Genomic DNA, 24533 nt, shown 5'->3' on the forward strand with positions numbered 1-24533 from the left:
TGAGCTACTTGTCAGACAGTGGGGGGCATACAATTACCACAGGCAAAATAATGGCGCACCTGGTGTCCCCAATGCCTACGTCTTCAGGTAAGCAAGAGCCTTAGTTTTCACACCATCAGTCTTTTCTTTACCATTTCACTGGCCTAGAAGGGTTAGAAACCACCAGGGGAAAGAAGTATAAGGACTCAGTGTATCCCAACTCCCTACAGTCTAGACCAAGAGATGCTGTAGTTTGCACCAAAGCACAGGGACCCCTCCCCACCCCTCCTTCTCTCCCACCCCTCATCCCGTCCCCACACCCTCCCCCTCTCTGAATCAGATGTTTGGAAGTGTTCAAACTCTTCAGGGGTCTCTCACTACAAATTGAAAATGCCCAACAGAACCCCCAAGTCTGAGCTTTCCCATCCCCCCATGCCACCCCCAATCCTCCATGCAGGTCGGTGTGGCTGAGGCCCTGACTCCTGCTGTGGGTCCTTGTTTGCACCCTTGCTCAGATGGGGACATCCTCCTGGGTTTGCACCAAAGGCCACACAACTCAAACGCTATTTCTCCCTCAAAACTTCACTGCTTCTAACCACTTCCTGAAAGCAATCATCTCTTCCTTTTCTAAATCCCTATCATTTCTTGGTATCTCTGCTGCCTGCTGCAATTTACTTCTCATCTATTTAAATGGTTCGTAGGTCCTCCAAAGCAAGGGCAGAGTGGGTCCTACTTTGTAGAATATCACCAAGAAGGGCCTTTGAGGATTAAAGCATAGCTGTGTGTACAAACCACTTAAAGTTTAAAACAGAGTCGTCATTCTTTTCTGAACTTTTAAATACACACTTTATTGACTTCTGAAATTTTGGTTTTATACCATAATATACTGTAAACAAAGTACAGCATTAAGTAAAATCCTTTTTTGCCAGTACCACAATTTAACAAATAAGATTCATGTAAAACATGCAGGCAGTTCACAGCAGAGGTGTCCGCCTTGGCCCAGGTCTTCCCTCCCAATCCCAGGTGATCATGGGGCAGAGCTGTGTCCCCTGAGAAAAGCACCCAGCCCCCAGGACTCATGCAGTAGCTGCTGAATACATCAATTTCTGTATTAAAATTCTCAATCCTGTGATGGGTGACATCAAGCACGTCACCATGAGCGGCTCAGTGCTCACTCCCATAAGCAGGTGGTAAGGTGTGGGCCATGGCTGGGGCGGGTAGAGTGGCCTTCTAGGGTGCAGCATGGCACCCACAGCCACAGGGCTGCCCGCCCCAAGACAGAAGATGAAGCGACCCTGGTAGACCCTCATCTATCAAAAAACACAAAACAAAAATATCCTTTAAATAAAAAAAGGAAATAAAAAGGAGACTGTGTTAGGCTATGTCAAATACAAAGACTTAGGAGGTTAGAAATGGGACTCTGCATTCCTCTGTCCATTTACTGGACACACACCCAGAGGTGTCCTATATGTGAGCCACCGAAGAAGTGTGGCCCCTTCTTGAGCTGTGCATGCCCTCTGGGATGGGGCTGGCATCCGTCTGGAAGGCTGGCCCCTTCCCACCCTGCAACTGCTCCCACCGGACCCCTGGCCCCGTGACCCCTCCTACCACTATGTCACAGGGCAGCCCCCAGGCATCTCACCACGTGTAAACACCTCGAGGAAGTGTTGAGCTTGTCTGCCCATTGCTAGCCCCCTGGGTCAAGCTAACTTGATCCAGAAAAAGAGAAAAGACACGTTATGAATATCAGAAAAAAGAGAAGATATCACTACAGAGCCTACAGACAAGACTGGAATAATAAAGAGAATATTCGCATCAACTTTTGTATCCATACATTCTACAATTAAGGTAAAAAATTCCTTGAACAAAAGGCCAATGTATGTAGAACTGGCTATTTCTTCTTTAAATATGCATATAATTGAGACTTCCAGGAAGAAGGCAGAGTGCAGTGGAGTGAGTTCACTCCTGCTCCAGGAAACAAGGTAGGGGATGGGGACAGAATGACGACTGCAGTCCTGGGGGTGAGTAATCAAACTGGGATGTTAGATAGTCTGGGGAGAGTGGCAGGGGATAGGACGGGGTGAGTGGGGTGGGCTGGGTGACCGTGATCCCCACCAACGTGGGCTGTGGCACTCAGGCAGGTGCAGCCACAGGGAGCTGACCATCCTCCAGTCCAACCTGCCCAGCTGCCACCTGGGGAGACCTCCCCATGTGGGTCACAGTGGACAGAGCCCATGGGAGCCTGGAGGTGAAACTGATTGTCCACTGAAGATGGCTGGGTCTCAGGGCATGACCACCAGCCCTGAGGGAACAGCCAGCCTTGCAGGTGTGGTGTCTGGCAGACCCACCAGCACTGTGGGGCAGCTCCCCAGTCCCACCAGCAGAGACTGGTCATCCGGCCAGGCTGGCCCGGAACATTCCCGCACTGCCATGCTGCTCCCCCACCAGAAGACTGAGGGAGGAGTGCCTCAGGATTGCCACCTCCTGACGAGAAGGCATAAGTGCAGGTAGGTTAGCTCCTTATCTGCCTACATTTTTATTTATTTTTAAATGTTTTTCTTAATATTGACTTTTCTTTCCCCCCCCTTTTAAAAATATATTCTTTCTATACATCTTTCTTAATGGTATAATTGTTTTTTCATTATTTTTTGTTTTTATTTTTATAGACATTTTACATATTTGTAGATTGTTTTCTATTTCTTATTTCATACATTATTTTTATTATTCCATTTCACTTTGTATTTGTTTTTATTAAATTTTCTCTCCCTTGGGCAGTGTGATGGTGGCTCAGTGGAAGGCTGGATTCCTGGTGCCTGCCCATGTGAAAAAAAATTTTCCTCTTCCTTCTGCTGGGCATGAGTCTGACTTCAGTTCCAGTATGTTGTGTGGTGTCTTTTTTTGATTCTGGACCTACTATTGCTGAGGGTTTTTTATTGCTGTTCTGCTAGTTGTTTTATTCATATTTTTATTAAATTCTTATTTTATTTTAGTAACATTATCTTTTTCTTCCAGTTTCTTGGGTGGAGGATGTTGCATGGGCTCGGAGTTGAGCCTGGGTCTCCCATATAGCAGATGGGTATTCAATCACTGAAATACTCATGCATCCCAGGTATTATGGGTCTAGCTTCTAATAGGCCCTCAAGTTGAATTGTAACATGAGATCTGGACCTTGATTTGGCAGAGAATAACCAAAAAACCAAGTGCAAAAGGAAACCTTCAGCAAAAACCAACTTCCAAAATAACCATATCAGGAAAACCAAATGCCCCAAAGACAATAGAAAATCACAAATCACATGAAGAGCCAAGCAGAAATGGTTCAGCCAAATGACCAAAGCAAAATTCCAGAGGAGATACAGATCATGGAACAACTATTCAAGAATGTTTATAAAGAAATAAAGGATATCATAAAGACAACAGAAGAGCAAAAAAGAATAATTCAGAAGGTTAAAAAGAAAAATAGCAGCTCATGCAGAAATGAAAGACACAGTAGACCAAATGAAAAGATACATGATGGCAGTTTCAAAGAAGCATAAGAAAGAACGAGTGAGCTAGAAGATAGAACAACTCAACTAGAATGTACAAAAATATAAATCACAAGAATAATGAAAAAAAGCAACTGGATCTTAGGGAAATGATGGACAACAAGAGGTGAAAAAATAGAAGAACCACTGGTGTCTTAAATGGAGAAAAGAATAAAGAACTAGGAGAGTTAGTTGAAGACATAATCAGGGAAAACTTCATAACCCTTATAAAAGACATAAAATGCAAAGCAAAGGAGACCAGCAAACTCCAAATAGAATAAATCCCAACAGTCTTACTCCAAGACATATACTACTCAAACTGTCAGGTGTCGAAGAGAAACAGAAAGTCCTGAAAGCAGCATAAGAAAGCCAATCTACTAAAACACATAATACTGATTTTAGACTACTCAACAGGGACCAGGGAAGCAAGAAAACAATAGTATGATATATTTAAGATCCTGAATGAGAAAGGCTTTAAGCCAAGAATTCTTAATACAGCAAAGTAAATCTTCAAAATTGAGGGAGAGATTAAAATCTTCGAAGACAAAAAAGATTGACAGAACTATTCAACAAGAGTCCAATCCTACAAAAAACACTAAAGTAAGGTTTGACAGTTGAAAAATAAAAAAAGACAGGAGAGGGAGGTCTGGAGGATGGCACAGACTTGAAGAATATGAGTAATGGTAATTTATTTTATTTGTATGGGCAGGCACTAGGAATTGAACCCTGGTTTCTGGCATGGCAGGTGAGAACTCTGCCTGCTGAGCCATGATGGCCTGCTCGAGAAATGGAAATTTAAAGGAAAAAAAGAGAGAGAGAAAGAAAATAATATATAGATTTCACAAATAAAAACTAAAGGAGAAGATAGTAGAGCCAAGAACTGCTTATACAGTAATTACATTGAACATTAACGGATTAAACTCACCAATTAAAAGGCAGAGACTATCAGAACAGATTAAAAACAATAACGTATCCATATACTGTTTACAAGTGACATGTTAGATTCAAGGACATAAATAGATCAAAAGTGAAAGGACAGAAAAATCTCCTATGCAAGCTGTAATCAAAAGAAGCAGGAATAGCTATATTAATATCAGACAAAATAGACCTTAAATGTAAAGAGGTCACAAGAGACAAAGAAGGATGCTACACATTAATAAAAGGAACAATTCACCAAGAAGAAATAACAACCATAAATACATACGCTCCCAATCAAAGAGCTCCAACATGCACATATTAGAGAAACTGAAGGGAGCTATAGATGTATCAACAGTAATGGTAGGGAACTTCAAAACGTCTCTCTCTGCTATAGACAGAACAAGCACACAAAGATCAACAAGGAAACAGAGAACCTAGACAAAAAGATAAATGAATTAGATCAAATAGACATATACAGATCATGACACCCCAAAACACCAATATATACATTCTGCTCTAGCACACATGAAATTTCTCCAGGATAGATCACATGCTCGGAAACAAACTGGGTCTGTATAAATTTAATAGGACTTTAATTATCCAAAGCACTTTCTCTGATCACAAAGGAATAAAGTTGGAAATTAATAATCACCACAGAACCAGAGCTTTCACAAATATATGGAGATTAAACAACTCACTCTTAAATAATCTGTGGTTCAAGGAAAATACTGCTAGAGAAATCAGTAAATATCTGGAGACAAATGATAATGAGAATACAACATATCAGAATTTATGAGATGTGGCAAAGGCAGTGCTGAGCAGCAAACTGACTGCCCTAAGTGCGTATGATAAAAAACAAGAACAGGTAAAACTTGAGGACTTAACTGCACACCTGGAGAATTTAGAGAAAAAGCAGGAAATTAACCCTAAAAGCAAATAAAAGAAGATAAATAATAAAGATTGAGGGAGAAATAAACAATTGGAGAACAATAAAACAACAGAAAGAATCAACAAAACTAAAAGTTGGTTCTTTGAGAAAATCAATAACATTGATGGACCCCTACCTAGACTAACAAAGAAAAACAGAGGATGCAAAACAAAATCAGTAATCAGAGGGGGTAGTAATCACAGATCCTGAAGAAATTTTAAAAATTATAAGAGAATCCAATGAATAACTCCATGCCAACAAACTGGACAATTGAAATTAAATGGGCAAATTCCTAGAAACACTTGAATTATCTACACTGACTTGAGAAATAGAAGATCTCAACTAATCAATTACAATAAAAGAGATTCAACTGGTCATTAAAAAATCTTCCCACAAAGAAAAGGCCAGGACCAGACAGATTTTCCTGAAGGATTTTATCAAACATTCCAAAAAGAGCCAATGTCAATCTTGCTCAAACTCTCCCAGAAATTGAAGAAAAGGAACCCTACCTAATTCATTTTATGAAGTACCATCACTGTTATACCAAAATCAGACAAAGATGATACAAGAAAGGAATGCAAAAATTCTTAGCAAAATACTAGCTCATCCAATCCAATGCCACATTAAAAGAATTATAACCATGGCCAAGTGGGATTCACAACAGTTATGCAAGGATGGCTCAACATAAGAAAATTGAGCAATGTAATGCATGATATTAACAAATAAAAAGGGAAAAAAATCACATGATCAGTTTGATTGATGCTGAAAAAGCATTTGACAAAATCCAGCATGCATTCCTGATAAAAAAATATTTCAAAAGTTAGGAATTGAAGGAAACTTTCTGAAAATCAGAGGGCATATACAAAAAACCCATAACCAGCTTTGTACTTAATGGTGAGAAGCTGAAAGCATTCCCCCTAAGATCAGGAGCAAGACAAGGATGTCCATTGTCACCAGTTACTCATTCCTGTATTAGAAGTCTTAGTGGAGCATTTAGATGGGGAAAGAAATAAAATGCATCTAAATAGGAAAGGAAGAAGTATAATTTTCATTCTTTGCAGATAGCACGATGCTATACTAGAACTCACTGAGAAATCTACAGCAAAGCTACTTGAGCTAATAAACAAATTCAACAAGGTGCTGGGATCAAGATTAATGTACAAAAGTCAGCAATGTTTCTACACACAAGCATTGACCTATCTGACGTGACAACTAAGGAAAAAATTCCATTCAAATTGCGATCAGAAGAATCAGGTATCTGGAAATAACCCTAATCAGGGATGTCATGGATTATACAAAGAAAATTATCAAAAACAAAATTGTAAAATAGAAATTTAAAATGACTTATATAGATGGAAAGCTAGTCCATGCTCATGGATAGGAAGGTTGAGTGTCATCAAGATGACAATTCTACTGAAATTGATCTCAGATTCAATGCAATACCCATCAAAATCCCAACAATCTATTTTGAAGACTTGGAAAAGCTGGCTATCAAACTAATATGAAAGGGAAAAAGACCTGAATAGCTAAAGATATCCTAAAATACAGGAGTAAGGAGGAGGCTATCACTTCTGGACTTTAAACTTACTATGAAGTCATAGTAGTCAAAGCACCATGGTACTGGCACAAAGATAGAAGTGACAATGGAACTGAATCAGAGCACAGAGACAGATCACCAAGTGTATGGACAGTGCTTCGGGGGGCCAGACTCCATGAAAGGGCACCACAATACTTCATAAAAATAGTCCCCTATGATGAATATGAGGCTATTACCAGTTTCTGCTACTGTAAGGAAGACAGTGATAAAAATCTAACATCTTCTTATACATTCTTAACATTAAAATTCTCCAAAGATTTAAATCTTAATAATGTGAAGTAGTTAATGATTCTATCATAAAGGAGGTGTTTTAGTTTCCCAGGATGCTTAAGCAAATACCATGAAATAGTTCAGCTTAAGCAATGCAAATTTATTTGCTCATGGTTTTAAGGCTGAGGAAATGCCTAAATCAAGGAATCATCTTGGCAATGTTTCCTTCCCAAAGACCAGTTGACAGTAATCCTAGGCTTCTCTGTCACATGGTGAGACAAAATGGTGGCATCTGCTGGTCTTCTCCTTCTCTTCTGGGTTCTTTGATTTCAGCTTCTTGCTTCCCTGGCATTCTTTCCTCAGGTCTGAATTTATTGTCTTCTGAATGACTCCTGCACAAAGATTAAGACCATCTTAATGGGTCATGCTGTCATGACTGAGTAATCCTAATCATCCCTTCAATCATGACTTCTCAGTTACAGACTGTCAGTGAGAAAACTGATGTTAAAACACTGTAAAACTGTAAAGCCCTACACAGCCATTATTGAACCCTAGAGCTTGGCAATAAACTGTTGGAAGTGGTATTTTAGGTCATCATGAGCACAGGTAGGAAAGTTTCCTTAATCATCCCCAATAAACATCTAAGAAGAGTGACCTTCTGAGAAACAAATCCAGCTCAGCCACTGAACTGCACTGAAGGAAATATTTTCCTAAAACCTCCAATTATTCTAGTAAGAATAAACCAGACACAAATAAGAACATTAATAAAGACTCAGGAATTAAAGTCACTTTCAGTGCAAAAAAAGAAGAAAAAGACCAGGTTTCTATATGATCCTGATGAGTTAAAAGATATAGTTTTGGAAATTTTACAAGGATCGACTGAGTTAGATATGTGAAGGGTTTTTACTAGGTTTGGTTCTTCAAAATAATTCAATAGGACAATTCTTTCATCTAGGAAAGGGACGGTAAGAGTGGATATGATTATAAAGTTTTAAGATTCTGGTATCAAAAGGTACATTTACAAATCTGAACTCCTCAGGGAAAAAAACTGTGAAATTTATACTGCAAGATCTGAAGGTAACAGAACAGTTTTTCAAAGAAATGGTCACTGTGGCTATACAATTTGTCTCCTGAGGCTTGGCTTCCAATTATCTCGAAATATGTGCCTGGGACACCTTCTGGAATTACCTGCTGGGCAGGGACTTCTAGGATTCCCCAGACATCCCATGGCCTCCTCCATAGCACTGCATAAACTCAGGGTCAGGAGGGGGGTGGTTGCATTACAGTCCATATAGACTTTCTGCAGGGTGGAAAACAGAGGTGAGTATTCCAGGAGGGGAGGAGCACAAGGAACCAGGTATCATCTGTCCCTGTCACAGGGTCCAGTGTTACCGGTTGGGTGCCAGCTCCCACAAACACAAGGTGCACCAAACCTTCTGACTATGGAAAGCACCTGTGTAGATCTCCAATAATCTAGTATTTGCCAGTGTCTTTAATAACTGATAGGAGCTGGACATTGAGATTTTTCCAAAATTCCTTCCACAGCTTGGACAGGGTAATGGGTGTAGGGCCCAGGCACTTATTCTGACCTTGCTGCCCTGTCCTCTGAGGGCTGGAGGGGCAAGCTCATTCTGGAGCATTATATTCTCTTGGTGGAGGTGGGGGCTTCTTTCTCCTCTGTATTTTAACCTTTATTTCTTGTCCCTGTTCCCAAACATCTGCGAGGCTCTGGGCCACTAGGGTGCCCCTCTCTCACCTCTCTGCTCCTCTCCTCCTGGCACAGGCAGGCAGGTTTCCTCCTCAGGTGTGGCCAGGGCCTTCCCTTCACCTGAAATGACCTCATTCCTACGGGGTTCTGTCCTTGACTGCTTACTACCTGCAGTCTCTGTGAAATACCTGTTCCTGGCTTCCCATTAGGTCCGGCCCTGCTTCTCATCAGCTCCACAGAACATACAGTGAATATGCCACATGAGTGCAGGCAACTCTCTTTTGTCCACTGCTCCATCCCTGACTGAGAACAATGGCTGGTCCATCTCAGGGCTCCTTTCCTGCTGACAGAATAAATGTTATAGGAAATACCATCTCCATGAGATGCTCAGTCAGTAAAATTTATTTGACTTTTTCTTTCCAACATCTAAACCTTCAGAAATGCTAACTCAGTCTATACATGGTAGGGAACTCTATGCTATTAGCTATTCTACTGATTTTAAAAGCAACAATGTATTTAAACCAATCAATGTGAACATTCAAATGCAATTACTAGCTATGGCTATAAGGCTTGGGTGTTTTTGGTTTTGAAACCGTCCAGTATAGAGGGAAGGCATGTTGATTTTAACAAATCTTTTTCATAAGCTGGCATAATCAACAAGTATGGGGTGGGAACTCTGGAGGGCCTACAGCCCTCAGAAATCTGCGATTAGTAGTGTGACCCCATGAGGTCCATGTCCCCTGTAACTTGTGCACTTAAATCTCTCAGTTCATAAAACTAGTACCACCCACTACCTCGTGTTGCCTGTCTTTGCAGGGAACTGCAGCTGTTCAATCTGCTGCTTTGTTGAGCTAATTTATGGCTTAAATTCAAATCATTTTTTCAGCTATCACACTTTGTCTCTTGTTTGCTACTACAAAGGATTCAGTAAGAGATGGGAAAATTAAACTCTATGAGTTTCATAGCCAAAACTCTTCTCAGTTACCCTAGGGGACAGTTTCCCCAGCTCCCTCCTTTCCATACCAACAAAAGTAGAACCTCGAATGAAATAGATTTAGGCCTGAACCAATCTTTCAAAGACACACAAACACATCGGTATATTCTAAGCATACACAGAAAGAATAAAAAATATAAGATGAACCCAATCTGAGTTGAGAGAAAGACACCCAAAATATGGACATCCTGGCCCCAGCCCTAAGGGAAAGTGATTCCCCAGGCTGAGCAGAGGTCCTCCCCAGTGTCCCAGCTGCTTGGGCAATGACCTGGGAGGCATCCCCCAAGAAACATCCTCTGCCCCTACATCAATGAACCAGCAAATTCTGTGGTTACCAGCTGTTGTACATCAACCTCCCCACCTCTATCACCATGATACCAACTCAAGCCACCTCCTTCCTCCTATTACAAAATCTCCACAGCAGGTGCCCATCCCCACACTACTATTCCACAAGCAGTCAGACAGGGTCTTTAATACATGTGACATTCCAATCTACTCCAATCTCCCATACCGCATAATCTATAGCACAAACCTGGAAGTCTCTCCAATGGTGTAATTTGCTCTGTCTGACACCTCAAAGAGGGTAGAGCTAATAACCACCTAACCTTGGGGCCAGCAGGCTCCTGGGGGCTCCTCTCTGCACTCTGGACCTTGCGGTGGCTGTTCCACTTCCAAGACACTCTTCCAGAGCTGTTGGGATTATTTGCTGATACTTGGACTTTAGACTAAATGTCCCTTCCTGGGGGGGGGTCTTCCCCTCCACTTGCACTTCCACCTCTGATGGAGGCTGCCCCATCAGATGTCCAGTGTTCCATCTCTGCACAGGGCATTGCTGAGGGACCTGCTCCCAGCCACCCCTCTCAGGACTGCTCCATAGTGACCACCACTGGCTACTGTTGTGCGCTGAAATTATATTAATGATCTCAAATTCCAAAGAACACCATAAGCATGCTGACTACAATTAGAATGTAGACGAACTGAGAAAACACGTCTTTACAATAAGTGATAACCAAACATCTGGCAAAGAAGTGACATGGATGGCATGATGCTTGCCAGAGGGATGCCTCTTATAAAAACCAGCTCTTGGCAGAGTCCCCCTGCAGAGCCCAGATCAGTCTACAGCCACCCTCTCGCTAGGGGCTCAGGTCCCTTAGGGATTAGGGTGACTGCCACATACCTCTCTTAGGAATTAGGGGTTGACATGGCATGCCCCTCCTTAGGGATTAGGGGTGACACTGCACGCCCTCTCCTTGGGATACTTTACCTGATTTTCCACAATGGTAATGTTTTGCAAAACTATAGTTCAATAGCACAGTCAGGATATGGACATTGATATAAACCATCTATGCTATTGAAATTCCCAGCTTCACTTGTCATTTGTGTGTGTATCTGTGTTTGCTCCCTAGAATGTATCATTTGTAGTTCATGCATCCACCAGTTTCCTCACACAAGCATCCCTTATGGCGTCTTTGTAAGCAAACCATCACTCTTCTGAGTCTTTCATTCAAAGACCTGCAACTAGCCATCTTTATCACTTCTTCAAACTGTGCTGTCCAAATATGTTCCATAAATGAAAAAATGTATCACCTTTGGGAGCATAATTCCAGAAATTCATTCAAGTTGGGAATATTAGCAACTCATTCCTTTTCACTATGGAGTTGTCTTCCACGGATACATGTCCACAGTCCTGACTACGCTTGCAGTTGAAGGACAGCTGGGCTGATTGCAGTTCTTGGCTAGTATGAATAAAGTTACTATGAATATTGATATACAGATTTGTTGTGGATTATGCTTTTGTTTTCTACTTTCTCACCAAATATTTATAGTATTAAGAAATTTGTAGAAATTTATATTTGAATCTTCCCTAATACCTTGCAATTTTCCAACAAGTAAAAGAAATAAAGAAAATGTAATGAGTTTTTCACCAAACCACCTTTTTTTTTAGCTTGTTATGTTCCTAGAATGCAATATGCAGAAATGCATTGGCTTTTATAAACAGAATTTAATAATTTATAGTTTACAGTCTAAGGCCATAAAATGTCCAACCTAAGGCATTCAGAGAAAGACACATTGATCAGAATGAGCCATGATCTTAGTTTTTTTTTCTGTCAGCTGGGAAGGTACATGGTGACATGTCCTGGCTTTCTCTCCGATTCTCTTTTTAAATAGTTACGATGGGTGCATTTTCTTTCTGCATCTCAAAGGTTTCGGAGCTAATTGAAAGGATGTATGTCCCTATAAAAGCCATGTTTTAATCTAAATCCATTTTATAAAGTCAGAATAATCCCTATTCAATACTTATGCTTGAAACTGTATCAGATCATCTCCCTGGAGATGTGATTTAATCAAGAGTGGTTGTTAAGCTGGATTAGGTGATGACATGTCTCCACCCATTTGGGTGGGTTTTCACAAGTTTCTGCAGACCTATAAAAGAGGAAACATTTTAAAAATGAAGGAGATTCTGAGAGAGCAGAGAATGTGCAGCACCATGAAGTAGAGAGTCCATCCACCAGTGCTTTGGAGATGAGGAAGAAAATGCCACCGGGAGGCACCATGTGCCTTCCAGATCAGAAAGGAACCCTAACTGTGTTTGTTATGAGCCCTTCAGTTGAGAGAGAAACTCTGAACTTTATCAGCATTCTAAACCAAGTATCTTAACCTGGATGCCTCAGATTAGACATTTCTATAGACTTGTTTAAATTCAGATATTTTCTCAGCCTGAGAACTGTAACCTAGCAACTTATTCAATTCCCCTTTTTAAAAGCCATTCTGCTTGTGGTGTACTTCATACTGGCAGCGAGAAACTAGCACACCAGGTTTTCTCTATGTCCTTCAAACAACAGTAACATACGCAATTGGTGAAATACTAATTAGACATGAGAATTTAGCTGTTTTCTATTGTCAGGCACTAAAGATATTTCCAAAAATGTAAAATGTTGCCACATTTCTCCTTATACTTTGCACAGGCTTCTCATTAAAAGGCTTAGATGTCATCAATCTGGCAGCATAGGAATTGTTGGATGAGGGCAAAGAGGAGATCACCTGCCGAGGAGGATGGACAGGGGGTGAGAGGCAGTTGTGTGATGTGAGGGGCAGGCACAGACCTATCAGGAGATTGGAAGGTCCTGTGGTACATAATGGAAAGTTCTGGCCAAGTCCTGGAGAAGAAGCAAGGAGAAGGTTAGTGTGTTGGTTTGAAAGAATGTATTACCTTCGAGTGCCATGTTTTAATCCTATCCCATTTAGTAAAGGCAGCCATTTCTTTAATCTCTATTCAATGCAATATGTTTGAGGTTGTAATGAGATCATCTCCTGGAGATGTGACTAAAACAAGAGTGGATGTCAAATTGGATTAGGTGATGACAGGTCTCCACCCATTTGGGTGGGTCTTGATAGTTTACTGAAGTCCTATAAAAGAGGAAACATTTTGGAGAATGAAGGAGATTCAGAGAGAGCAGAGCAGAATGCTAGTCACAAGAAACAGGTCCACAGCCAGTGACCTCTGGAGATGAGAAGGAAAATGCCTCCTGGGGAGCTTGATGAAACAGGAAACCAGGAGAAGAGGCTGGGAGATGACACCATGCATGCCATGTGCCTTTCAGATGAGAGAGGAACTCTGACTGTATTCACCATGAGACTTCACACTTGAAAGAGAAACTTTAAACTTCATCAGTTTCTTGAACCAAGGGTCTTTTCCTGGATCCTTAGATTGGATATTTCTATAGACTTGCTTTAATTGGGACATTTTCTTGGTCTGCAAACTGGAAACTAGCAACTTATTAAATTCTCACTTTAAAGCAATTCTGTTTCTAGCATGCTGCATTCCAGCAGCTAGAAACTAATACAGAAGTGAGGCTTGGGGCCATGCTGGGAAAGGGGTGCTGTGTGATGGTGAGATGATGTGGCTGGCACTGGATGCAGCTGGCAGGCGGTGGTGAGGCACACCAGGGACGAGGTGCAGTGTGGATCCAAAAGGAAGGGGCTCAACGGGGTGGGTAAGTCTGTGGATGGTAGAAAGGGGAAAGGGGTGGATAGGAAGACTGGACACAATGTAGAATTACGAGAAGGACTCGGCAAGTATGAGCACTCCCTTTTTTGCTCCCCATCTACCTCAAGAGTTGAGGACATGGTCGCATCTAGGGGAGGTCTGTGGTGGAGGAAGGTCCATGGGGAGTGGTGGAATAAGCTTCAGGGCTGTGGAGTAACTGACATCTGCATGGGAAATGAAGAGCTACCAAGATGGGAACTGCAAGCACAAGAACGAGAGCCGACCCAGGAGTGGGAGCGAGGGTGGAATGTCACACCTGCACTGGTAACCACAGCAAGTGAGCCAGGGAGGACTCAAAGATCTAGAATCATCAATAGATGACTAACAGAAATAACAGAACCAGTAGGTAGACACATAAGTACAACATTAAAAATGGACTTTTGGGCGGGCCATGGTGGATTAGCAGCCAAGAATGCACGCCTGCCATGTCAGAAGACCCAAGAACACTTCCTGGGGGAGCCATGTTAAAAAAACATGAAAAAACAGGATTTCTAACCTGTATTTTGGTGAGAAAAAATTGCTGATGTACAGAGGGTGCAGAGCACCCACAGGGCTGGGAAAACTACATTTGGTTTGATTCCCACTCATACTTTTTCACTGCAGCTCTCAGCCATGAGCCTGCAATGCTGAACACAGAGCACTGCACGGGACTGCGTGGGAGGATAGGCCGGTGGCTCAACACCTCCAGTTCAACATTCACCCGTTTGGGTGGTGAAAATAATCCTTCATTAGGAGTTTCAGCCTTAAGAAACAAACAAACACAAATGTAAAGGCTGGGGGCAGTTTTGAAGGCCGGCCTTCCTACTAGCACATTTTCATTAAGAAGGAAAACTAAGGGGTCTAACCAGATTGGTGCAGGAACTGCGGGACCAGAAGCCATGGTACACACTGCACTGCTGCCTGACACCACAGCTAGCATGTGAGAATCTGAAGCTGGAGCTCCCAGGGGAACCCAGAAGCCAGTCAACATGTTCTCCCTGCTCACAGAGACCCCTGAGCTGGTGCCAAATTCTACCAGCTCCTATGACTACAGAGGACCATAGGACACTGAAAAACATCAAGCCCCAAGTAAATCAAGGCATTTACATGCAATGCAAAGAGAAGAGCATCACTAAGAAACCACGAGGCAGACAGATAGAGGCCAAACTGACGACCAGGTAAAACACCAGAGGAGACACAGACATTCCAACAACTAATCAAAGATGTTCGTATGACTACTTATTCAGTGGGAGAGCAAATGACATAAAGGAGAGCAAGAAGACAGTAGAAGACCATAGAGAGGAATTTGAAAGATACATAGAAAAAGAGCAGATATCACGGAGATTAAAGGCTCTGGCGACCAAATAAAACACATAGTAGAGGCACACAGCACCAGATTTGAAGAGACAGACGAAAGAATAAGTCATCTAGAGGCCAGGACAACTGATTTCAAACACTCAAAACAGCAAATGGCAAAACGATGGAGAAATTTGAATTGGATCACAGGAAAACGATGGACAAAACAAAGCCCTCAAGTATAAGCATCATCAGTTTCGAGAAGGAGAGAGAGGGGTAAAGGGCTAGGAAGAATAGCTGAGAACAGAATGGGGGAAAACCTCCCAACCCTTATAAAGGACATGAATCTATAAGTCAAAGAAGCCCAATGAAATCCAAACAGAATAAATCCAAATAAGCCTTCCCCAAGATACACACTAATCAGTCTGTCAAACGTGGAAGAGGAGCAGAAAATTCTGAAAGTCGCAAGAAAAAAAAACCAATCTACTACATTCAAGGGAAGCCACATAAGACTGAGTTCAGACTACTCAGCTAGCATCACGGAGGCAGGAAGGCAGTGGTGTGACACACTTAAGACCCTGAAAGAGATCATTCAGGGGGCTGTGTCCTGCATGGCGTGGGCAGGGGACTGTGTCCGGCAGGTGTGGACAGGGGGCTGTGTCCTGCCGGGTGTGGGTAGGGGGCTGTGTCCTGCCTGGCGTGGGCAGGGGACCCTGTCCTGCCGGGTGTGGGCAGGGGGCTGTGTCCTGCCGGGTGTGGGTAGGGGGCTATGTCTGGGGTTCCGGCACCTCCACCCTGCCCGGAAAGCCAGCATCAGTGTGTACGTTACAGGAGGAGGGCAGGGACGGTCCGCTGTAGCGTCCTGGGTGGCAGGACCAATGTCCACACCCAGCTGCCAAGCCTACCTGACCAGGATGGAGCCCACGTGCCTAGGACTGTGTCTACATGTCTGCACCCACATGCCCTGGATAGCGTCCCCACCAGCTGTGCCGGCCTGCACCAGTCCACATCCTGAAAAGGTCAAATTCCTGCGCAGGTTTCACTGCAAACAATCCACACCCAACACAGGGCCCACCAGGTCCCCACCTACCAGACCTCGACGCCATTCAGGGAAGCACAAGGCCACACGGCCGGCACATGGAAGGCCACCCCTGCACTGGTCACCGCAGCAGATCAGCCAGAGCTGGAGCCCAAAGATCTAGAACCATCAATAGTAGTTTACTAACAGAAACAAGAGAACCAGTTTGCAGATACATAAATACAACATTAAAAATGGGCTTTCATAACTGTTACATTTCCGGTGAGAAAAAAATAGCTGACACCCAGTGGGTGCGGAGCAGCCGCAGGGCCGGGGAAGCCGCCCTTGCGTGCGACCCCCGCGCTCGTCCTTTTCAGCTGCTGCTTTTCAGCCAGGACCCTGCACTGCTGGACACTGAGCACTGCGGGGGAACTGCGTGGCGGGGGATGCCGGGGGCGCCGACTCCCTCCAGGTCCAACAATCACCCCTTTCTGGCAGTGAAAATATTCCTTTATTAGGAGTTTCTGCCTTAAGAAACAAGCCGGCACAAATGCCAAGGCTGGGGTCGGGGTTGAAGGCCGGCCTTCCTCCTAGCACTTTTCCGTTCAGAAGCTAAACCCAGACGTCTGCCCAGGCTGGGGCAGGAACTGTGGGACCAGAAGCCACAGTGCACCCTGCATTCCTGCCTGCCCCCACAGCTAGCTTGGGAGAATCCACAGCCGGGAGCTCCCATGGGGGACCCAGAAGCCAGTTAATCTGTTCCGCCTGCACACAGAGAGCCCTGAGCTGGTGCCCAGAGCCTACTATGCCCCTCTGCCTACAGAGGCCCGTAGGCCTAGGAGTGCCCGGATGGGGAGGCAGGGATGGGGCAGTGAGCCACGCTGAGCCGCATCACAACCCACCGAGTGCCAGGCCCGGCCCCGCTAATGACATAAAGGTGAGCAAGAAGACACTGGAAGAGCATCAAGTAGAGTTTGAAAGAATACATAGAAAAACAACAGATCTCACAGAGATAAAGATACTGTTGACAAAATTAAAAATATCCTGGAGACACACGACAGCAGCTTTGGAGAGGCAGAGGAAAAAGCAAGCTGGAAGAAATGACCACTTAAATCAAATGCACAAAAGAACAAGTGGCCAAAAAGACGGAAACCCTGGAACTGGACCACAAGGAAATGAAGAGCACAGAGCACGTAAATATAAGAATCACTGGTGTCCCAGAAGGAGAAGAGCTGAGTAAAGGGCTAGAAGATTAGTTGAGGAGACAATGGGGGAAAGCACGTAAATATGCAAAGAAAAGAAGCCCAACGAAGCACAAATAGGATAAATCCAAAGAAGCCTACTCCAAGACATATACTAGTCAGACTGTCAAATGCTGAAGAGAGGCAGAAAGTCCTGAAAGCAGCAAGAGGAAAGTGACTTATCACATACAAGGGAAGACACAGAAGACTGAGTTCAGACTACTCAAGAGGCACCATGGAGGTGAGAAGGCAGTGGTATAATATGTTTAGGATCCTGAAAGAGAAAGACTTTCCAGCCAAGAATTCTTTACCCGGCTAAGCTGCACTTCAAAAGACAAGTGGATAAACGAAATGTGGTACGTACATTTGATGGGGTACTATGAAGCACTTAGATAAAATGATGTCCGAAGGCATACGACAGGGTGGGCCACGGTGACTCAGTGGCAGAGTCCTCACCAGCCATGCCGGAGACCCGGGTTCGATTCCCAGCGCCTGCCCATGCGAAAACTAAAGACAAGAACAAAAAAAACATATGACAATGTGGATGAAACTGGAGGACATAACGTTGAGTGAAAGAAGTCTGAGACAAAAGGACAGATGCCATATGATTTTCTCATTATGGCTTCGATAAAGCCACCAGTGTTTTGGAGCAGCTAGAAGGAAAAATCTGAGATGAGGGTATGGTGGCCCTCATGACAAACTCTGGGACCAGTCCCGTAGCTGCTTGTTGAAGTGTGGTTTGAGATTATTGAGTTTTCTTTCTTTGCTTTGCATATATATGCCATATTTGACAAAAGAAGACAAAAAGAATAACTATAGGCAGCTATAGTACCATTAGATAAAACAAATTCCTGAAATCAAATATTGGAAAATGCTTGTAACAAAGTCACTACTATAGCCAAGCTCATATCTGAAATTACTTTCTACTTGATATTTTGAGAATGTATACTTTTCACTGTTAATCAAATGGGATTGAAGATAATGTATAATATTTAGACTCTAAGAAGCTTTCATATCTGTATCTATAGATTTTTCCTTCCTTCCTTTAATTTTAAGTTGGTTCATGAAGCTTACAGTGCAAACACAGGTTTTACAATCCTTATTTGGATACTTGCTTTCAATATGCCTAAGTTTAGGCTAATGAAGAGATTCCTTTTCGGTGGTTCTAAGTGTATTGTTTGTTTCTTAAATTTTTCTTTCTTAAATGTCTCTATCACCTTCATTCTTAAAGGACACTTTTTTTTTGGATACAGAATTCCATACAGACTGCTTCCTGTTTGGACAATGAAGAGTCCACTGTCCTTTGGCGCTGTTGTTTTCTGCTGAAGGGTGAGCTGCCAGTTTAATTGTTCATTTTGCACTACTCTTCTACTCCTGGAAGCTTTTCAGATTTCCTCCGTCTAAGGTTTCTGCAGCTTTACTATATAGCTGGGACTGGATTTTATTTTAACTTTGGAACGAATGAATTAATTTAATTCATTCATTTAAATGAATTCGATTAATTCATTCATTCTCCGTTCTCACTCCCCGCCTACCTCCGGAGCCCAGGACCTGGTCCCCGTCTCGGGGAGGTCTGGGGTGGAGGAAGGTCCAGGGCGAGAGGCGGAGATGGGCCTCAGGGTTGTGGAGAAACTGACACCCTGCGTGGGAAATGAAGAGCCGCCAAGTTGGGAACCGCAAGCACCCTGAGGGGGCCCACCCGGGAGTGGGAGGAGGGAGCGACTGTGCCCCGCCCCTGGGAGGGGGGCTGACAGCTCTTGGCCCCACCCCTCAGAGGTGGGCAGAGACAACGGTCCCGCCCCTCCCCCCAGAGTGGGTGGAGACGACTCTGCAGGTGGCCTCATTGTGAGCTCACCCTCCAGGCCCCGCCCCCTTTCCCATCAATCTTCTCATCGCCCAATAGGCTGGGAGAATGAGGCCACGCCCACATTCCATGCTGCCTAGCACCTCCCTGGTCCCTCCCTTCCCTGGCTCAGTCCCACATCGCGGCGGTAGCTAGTGGATGCAAGTTCACAGTGGTTGCTGGATTAGATGATGGCGCTCCCACGACCCTTTCCCCTGTCCGAGATGTCGGCAGAAGCCCGACGGCAGAAATTGGCTGCGCTCGGGAAAAAGTTCCGCGCGATTCCCCTTCCCGAGATGTCGGAAGAAGCCCGACAGCAGAGTTTGGCTAGGGCCAGAAAATGTTACGTGAATTTCAGCTGAGGAACAATCTCCCCATTCCACCAAGAGCAAAGAAGAAAAAAACGACCAAAGTTGGCCCTGAAACACCAACATCTGGTGGCCACTCGCCTGAGGATGCGCCCAAAGACCGCGCCACCCCTGCTTCACCTGCCGATGACACCACCCCTCCTGGCAGTGCCCATCCCGCCTGTGCTAGTTCTCCATGTACTAGTGGCATGGCATCACCTGAGAACTATGATGCCGAAAGGAGTCCTTTTCCCTCGGAGGAAAGCAAGACCATGTCCTCTACCGACAGCCTGCCACAGGTTTCACGACCCCTTCACGGGCTCATGCCTGAGTCCTCATCCAACCTCAGCGGGAAGGACCAGACGTCCTCAAATGACATGAAGAATCCAGAGAGCCGATACCAAGACCTATCACTAGGCCTGGATTCCAGCAGTCCTACACACAATCAACTCACAAAGAAGACACAAGAGTTGAACCACGAAAAACAAGATGCTTTGGATCAACTGGAGATAGTCAAACAAGACTTCGAACAAGAGTTAATGAAGGAGCAAGGAGCTCTAAGACAACAGCTGCAAGAACACACTCAGACAATTGAGATTCTACTGTCTGAGAAGTCGGAGTTACACACGGCCCTTATGCACACTCAACAGGCTCTCAGACACAAAGTAGGAGAGGCAGAGGCTCTTGAAAATCGCTTGCAGTCTTCAAGGTGACGTGTAAGTGAGCTGGAGCAGACACTGAGCGATGTCTCCGCTCAGCAGAAGCAGGCGGACAAGACCAACCAAGAGCTAACCGAAGAACATGAGAACCTGAAAGTAGAGCTCTGCACACAAACCAAAAGCAATGAGGCCCTGAAGCAATGTAACTCAGAGTTAGAAGAGAAACTTCGGGTTCTGCTCATGGAAAAGTCAGCCATGCAGCGAGGGATGGACGAGCTGCACAAGAAGCTGCAGATGAGGGAACTTGCAAAACCGCCACCACTGCAACCTGGAGGTCTCAACGACAACCAGCAGCTACGCCAGACCCTGGAGGGGCGGGCAACCCCACCCCAGAAGCCCCCAGCCGGGCCCTCCGAGATGGAGCAGCGGCTGCAAGCCGAGGCCAACGAGCTGCAGCAGAAACTAGAGCACCTAGCAGGGCAGCTGCAGGCCCAGGTGAAGGACAATGAGGCCCTAAGTCGTCTGCATCAGGAGCAGGAGGTGAGGCTGCTGCAGCTGGAGCGGGAAGCTGAGCTCTGGGAAGAGCAGGCGGCAGATCGCAAACACATTCTGGAGACCGTGGAGAGCGACCGCGTCACCATCAGCCGTGCTCTGTCCCAAAACCGTGCAGCTCAAGGAGCAGCTGGAAGAACTACAGAATGGCTTTATCAGGCTGAGCAGTGAAAATATGGAGGTGACCAGTGCCCTGCATTCAGAACGGTATGTTAAGACAGAGCTGGCCAAGAAGCTGGGAGAGCTGCAGGAACACCTGGCAGAACTCAAAGAGACGATGGAACTCAAGAGCAAAGAGGCTCAGGCTTTGCAAGAGCAGCGTGACCAGTACCTGAGCCACCTGCAGCAGTATATAGTTGCCTGTCAGCAGCTCGTGGCTGCCTATCAGCAGCTAGCCACCGAGAAGGAGATGCTGCAAAAGCAGTTAGTGCTGCAGACCCAGCGAGCTGGAAAAGCTGCAGCACGAGGAAGCTCAGAGCCAGGCTATGGCTCAGATGATGTGCCAGGAATTGCAGGGGACTCAGGAGCGCCTGGAAGCTGCCAACCAACAGAACCAACAACTGCAGACCCAGTCGGGCCTCATGACCCTGCCTGGGGAAGGAAATGCCGTAGAGAGTGAGCAAGCAGATGAAGACGAGCAGCATCCACAGCTGAGCATCCCTGAAGACCTAGACAGTCGAGAGGCCATGGTGGCACCTTTCAAGTCGGCCCTAGCTAGTGCTAAAGAAGAGGAGGCACGTCTTCGCAGGCAGCTGAAGGAGCAAAAGCGACGCTGCCAGCACCTGGCTCGTCAGGAGACCTCATCCCAGTGTGAGCCAGAGGCGTCCCCTCCCACTGGGACCGGTGGGGAAAGTGTATCAGGGGACATTAATCAGGCTCTGCAAGGGGCTATGAAGAAGCTGCAGCACTGCTTTGCTGAAATTACGCAAGATCAACTAGATCTGAAGGATCGGATGGAAGAGCTTGAACATCGCTGCCTGCAGCTATCTGGAGAGATAGACACAATTGGTGAGTGCATTGCCCTCCACCAAAATCAGAGGGCAGTGATGAAGGAGCATCACCGTCTACAGGAGGACATTAGCTGCGTAGCAAATGACAAGGAAGACATGACGGTGCCACTGCTCGAGGTGCTGGAGCTCAACAAAACCCTTGTTGGTGAGCACAAAGGACAGCACGGCATGTTTCTGGCAGCTGCCCAGAGCCCTGCTGCTCAGGACACAACAGCGTCCCCAGCCCCCCAGGAGCTTGGAGCCGACAACGGACAGGACCTTCCCGAGGGGAACCTGGCAGATGATGTGGGATCTGTTAAGGGAGAGGCCCTCCAAGGAAAAACTGTTCCCGAGACTTCCACTGCCCAGCAGAAAATGCAACTGCTACATGAGACTCAATACACCCAGGATCACCACGGCCTGGGCGATAATCCCTGCATCCCCTTCTTCTACCAGGCTGAGAAGTATGGAGAAGCCAAGGTTCTGGTCATCTAAGCCTGTCTCTGGCCCCCACTTTATCCCCAACACTCTTTCCCCAACCCCTTTCCTGACCCCCTTTCCTACCACCCTTTATCTCTAGAATAGCAAAGTGGGGACCCTGAGGGCCTCCCTTCAGCCTCTTAGGCCCCTTGCTACCTTGGCCAGGATAGGACTATGTTTTAATTTCTGGGCTATGAATATTTAGTCCTAAGAAAATTAAAAGAAAAACACAAAAACAAAAAAACGATTTAAACATGAAAAAAATAACTAAAAAATGTATATATAAAGAAAGCAGGACATTTTCTTGTAGAAACCTGCTTGATGACGTCAGGCCTTTGACTCTCCAGGTAGAAGAAGTACTGACGTGCAACTCGAGAATTAATGGGGATGAGCTGTAGACTTCCTTCCACCGCAGAAGGAGCATAATTGCTCTTTTGGAATCAATGGAAGTCTCCAGCACATAAACTCTCATGCCCAGAACTACCAATCTGTCACCTTAGAACAAGGGACTCATCCAACCCCTATTTAGAGGGGTGGATTCAGTCCTTCTCCTCAGGGGCCCAGATGCCCCCTCTTAGAGGCGCTGGTGGGCACACTGGTGCCGTTTACTTCAGCTTCTCTTTTGGGCAGTATTTACACATTTATTCAGGCAAGGGCATGGGCTGGTGGCAAGAGTGATGCCCCCTCAGAGTGTAAAGACTGCAACTGTGTGACATTTTGTATCTCCTGGAGGCAGGACAGCGCCCTGTTTAACAGCGGAGGCTGGGGCTGGGTAATGGAGTCTGGTGCTTTATTGATATATGGGGAAACTTCTTCAGTGATCTACGGAAACTTCTTTATTGATATATGGAAAAGCACAGAGGAAGGAGGTGGGAATAGGGTCTGCACCCACGTGAGAATAGCAACTCTATTTATTGATACCTGGCACAATACAGAAGAAAGAGGGGGAATAGTGTGTTTCACCCTAGTGATACTGATTATTTTTACTTTCACTTCACTTTTAATTCTCAGTAAACAGGTTCTGCCCACAAAGAAATGTTAAGTGAACATGTAATGGATTTATTAACTTAATTTCTAAACTAAGTTTGTCAACATGCTCCCTTCCCCATCCCGCCATCACACCCTCCCCGAGTAATCTGGAATCTGTTATCTCTGTGAATTTACCATTTCCAGTAAACACTCACAACTATCATAACATTTTTGTCCCTGTGTGTCTTCCTTGTCACACTGAACATGATATTTCAAGATTTTTCCATGTCGTAGCACATCTCATAACTTCAGCTTTTCTCATGGCCAACGACATTCTGTTGTGTGCATGTACTCATTTTGTTGATCCAGTCACTTGTGGATGGACGTTTGTGCTCCCCTTTTTGGCTAATGTGAACAATGCTGCCATGAACACTGGTGTTCAAGTGAAAAAAAATATTAAAATGAACAAATACTTGGCAGCAGTTTTCAATAAACATAGCCTTTAGGGTTTGATTTGGGGAGGGCAAAAAATGTCAAAAGCTGTCAGGTTTGAACACTATGTTAAATAGGTTACTGTGACACAATAGTTGGTTCCTTATTTAATGGAAGTGACTACAGAAAGCCTTCTAAATTAATGGATGGTAAGGTCAACCTAAACCTCAACAAGGAATTTTATTCTGATATGGCACAGACCCTTTGTCTTCAGTCAGAGTACTCAGAGCACTTTCCTTCTAGTCAAGAAAAGCTTATTATAGCCTTCCACTAAGATCAGACCAAACATCTGCATTATCTTAACAGGGAAAACTAAACTCCAGTTCTTTGTGGATACGCCGTTGACGCAAAAATCTCTTGCAAATATTGCAAACAAGCCTATCAGTTTTGGGGGTAGCATTGAGTACCTCCAACAATTCCCTTTCACAACCTTCTCCAACTTTCCTTATCGAGTCAGCTCTCGTCTAACACACCTGAAACCAGGCATTTACAAAACCACACTCCCTTAGACAAGCTCATCAACTTCTAGTCAGCACTGACCACCACAAACAAAATTCACTTCAACACACTTCCTCAACTGTCCGTGTTCACCCATGGTTTGCCTTCCACATTCTCCAGTCAAAGCTACACCCCTTTCTTTAACAAAGCATTTCCTGAATGCTTTACACACACACACACACACACACACACACACACACCTACCTCAAGTTACCAAAAAGATCTTCAATACTGTCTTAAGACATCAGGGGGCTCAAGGGCACTCCC

At 44.7% G+C, this 24533-nt stretch overlaps 1 long non-coding RNA gene and 1 pseudogene across 1 annotated transcript in view; one reads left to right on the forward strand and one right to left on the reverse strand.

Moving 5' to 3' along the window:
- Nucleotides 1–15870: 15870 nt before the first annotated feature.
- The window catches only part of LOC143673028 (uncharacterized), a 288041-nt gene continuing 279378 nt past the window's right edge, over nt 15871–24533 (reverse strand). Inside the window, exons 4-5 of the long non-coding RNA XR_013170149.1 lie at nt 17802–17944; nt 15871–16376 (exon numbers count right to left, since the gene is read on the reverse strand). This is a non-coding gene — a long non-coding RNA (uncharacterized LOC143673028). The remainder of the gene's footprint in view (nt 16377–17801; nt 17945–24533) is intronic.
- Nucleotides 18870–22551, forward strand: LOC143673027 (golgin subfamily A member 2 pseudogene; annotated as a pseudogene).

The sequence above is a fragment of the Tamandua tetradactyla genome (assembly GCF_023851605.1).
Source record: "Tamandua tetradactyla isolate mTamTet1 chromosome 25 unlocalized genomic scaffold, mTamTet1.pri SUPER_25_unloc_1, whole genome shotgun sequence".
Classification (NCBI taxonomy): domain Eukaryota; kingdom Metazoa; phylum Chordata; class Mammalia; order Pilosa; family Myrmecophagidae; genus Tamandua; species Tamandua tetradactyla.